The following is a 3,015-nucleotide window of genomic DNA, read 5'->3' on the forward strand; positions in this document are numbered from 1 at the left end:
TGTTCCTATGGAAAGGTCACCTGGATGGGCATAATACGGCAAGAGTGTCATGGGAGAAGGTGGTACTAACAAAACGTCAAGGAGGGTTAGGAATAAAAGACTTACTCAATTGGAACTTGGAACAAATCCTGTTCTCTTCGCTTGATCTGGATGCTCTTCTTCAGGCCTGGCTCTGTATGGGTGCAATGGTTCAAGGAGGTTATCCTCAAAGGATCCGTTCACAACTTCTGGACCACCAAACCGAAGCAATCATTCTCTTGGTTTGTCAACAAGCTCCTAAAGCTTAAAGACACGATCTTCCCGTTGGTCAAGCTAAGAATACAGAATGGGGAATCAGCATTGTTCTGGTTTGACAATTGGACGCCATTTGGGAGCCTATCTGATCATCTCTCCAACTCGCCTTCACGTCTTGGAATACCGCCTCATGCCACTGTCTCCTCATTGTTCAGGAATGGATCTTGGCACCTTCCACCTGCAAGGACAGAGACACAAGTTCAACTTCAAGCTTACCTTATGACAATCACACTTACTGAAGACCAAGACTACTACGAGTGGGAGATCAATGGTCAGGTCTCAGAGCGATTCAAAACGGGGGAATTATATGCATACCTCTGTGCGGAAAGAGCAGATGTCCAATGGTCCAAGGCGGTCTGGTTCTCAGGAGGAATCCCACGACACAACTTCCACACTTGGTTATCGGTCCTGGATAGAATCCCAACACGAGATAGGTTGATAAGTTGGGGCATCAACGTCGACGCAAACTGCCTCCTCTGCAACTCAATGCCAGAATCTAGGAATCATCTCTTCTTCTCTTGTTCCTTTAGTTTTCAGCTATGGAGCAAGGTCGCCTCAAGGCTAGAGATACAACCTCAGAGAGGCTGGGAGGACACTCTCAACCAAATGACTGCGCTTCACCTACAGAAATCGCATCGTCTCCTGGTACAAACGGCTTGGCAAGCAACGGCTTATTGGCTCTGGAATGAGAGGAATGCTAGACTGCACTCTAACACTTTCCGATCTGTCGATAGTATCTTCAAACTCCTTGATCGCCAACTGATCAACAAGGTTCAGAGCTTCAGAGAATTGAACCCTAGGAGATCCTCGCAGATGATGCAAAGGTGGATTCGCTTTGCATGATTCGTCACTCCCATTGTCTTCACCTTAGCTACTTCCCCAAATATCACATCGCATCACATCATCCCTACGATCACACCGCTCCCTCTCGCGATCGCAGGTCCTCGCTCTCATTGCTTCTTCTCATGACTTCCCGACTTCCATACTATTTCTTTTGGGCTATTTTAAACTGGGCAAGGAAACTATTTGGGTTATAAAACTATTGGGCTTTATCAACTAGGTTCTTTATGTGATTCACTGGGCTATGCTCTGTAAAACGTTTTCGGTCTTTTGCTTTAATATTAAGAATGCCTTTTTGCAAAAAAAAAAAGGTATTTCTAAATTTTGAGTAGACCTCTGTCAATGGAAATTGAATCCATAACCTTTTAAACTTCTACTATGCGATCCAAGAGTGTTAACTTTTATCCAATATATTAACTCCTAGTTGCTTCTAAATATTGATTTAGGCTTGACTGTTTGCATAGCTTTTATAAAAAGAAACCTAATAACTCAAAAAATTGTTAATAATAATAATAGAAATTATTGACAAAATACATATATCTATTCGTAGAGTTAAACACAAATATTTTTTTCACCTTATTGTATAAATGATATTTATATACAAAAGTTTGTATGAATTTTTCTCTTATATAAAAATAGCATTTTCTTTAATTTTCATTGATAAAAGTAAACAAAATTATTGAAAACTTATATACTATGAATTTTTGGTTTGTGTGTGACTTGAAAAGACTAGTTTCCTTGAATTTAAATAAATCTTTTTGTTAAAAATCTTGAATGGCTAGTAATTTTTTCTCTCAAACTAAAACTAAAATATGAATCTTAAAAGGTTAGTAAAATGTTAAAAAATACAAATTCGGTAATAAGGTTTCGAATTCTTTATAGCATAACTCTTCTAGGGGTTATAAAAAAATATAAGAATTTCTCTCTGGTTAATGCCAGGGATGAGTCTGAGTTGGTCGATTCAATCGTTAAGGAGGTGAAGAAAGTTCTAATCGATGTTTCAAGCAAGAAAAGAGGTAAATTCTAACAATTCCAACAACATAGAAAGTTACTTATAAGTTACTTCTGATACACGAGATCAGAAGGGGAGCTTCTGATCATCAATTAAAGTTGCACAAACACAAAGATTATAAGAATTTTTCTTCTTATTAGATTTATAAACTCTCTCAAAACTAAACCTTTCAATGTGTTTCTCTTGATGGAACATCTCTCCATGAGAACTCTTTATATAGGAAGAAGCTACATCTTTTCCTAAGGGCGAAGCTACATCTTTTCCTAATAATAATATGGAAACATTCCTAAGCTCGATATGTTTTCCTTTTTCCTTAACCCATTAAACTTCACTTTAATGAGTTAACTTGCTCTTCAAGTTAATTGGAATTGTCCAACATTCTCCCCCTTAATTCCAACTTGAATCTTAGGTATGTTGATCTTCTGAACTCCGATGAACTTCCATAGACCGTTAATAGGTGCATCGCATTTTTTCGACACGATGTTGCATCAAAACGTGAGTATAGATGCTTCACTGCTTCTCTATGATTCTCTCTTAAGCATCCTATGGTTCTTCGATACGATGTTGCATCAATCTCAGGCTGCTCCTCTACCTTTGATACTTTCAAACTCGTGTGCATCAGAACATGAGTATAGTTACATGACTCCATCTTCGTCTTGACAAGTATACCTTGCGCGTATCCTTCTTGTTTGATGTGAATACCATCAGCTCCTTGCGTTACTTCTATACCAAGATAGTATGTAAGCATCTCGAGGTCTGACATCTCAAATCTTCTTGACATATCATCTTTGAATTGCTTGATAACAATGAACGAAGTCCCTATTACAAACAAGTCATCGATGTATATAGCTATGATCAGAAGCTCCCCC

This window comes from Brassica oleracea, chromosome C9, assembly GCF_000695525.1.
Source record: "Brassica oleracea var. oleracea cultivar TO1000 chromosome C9, BOL, whole genome shotgun sequence".
Lineage (NCBI taxonomy): Eukaryota > Viridiplantae > Streptophyta > Magnoliopsida > Brassicales > Brassicaceae > Brassica > Brassica oleracea.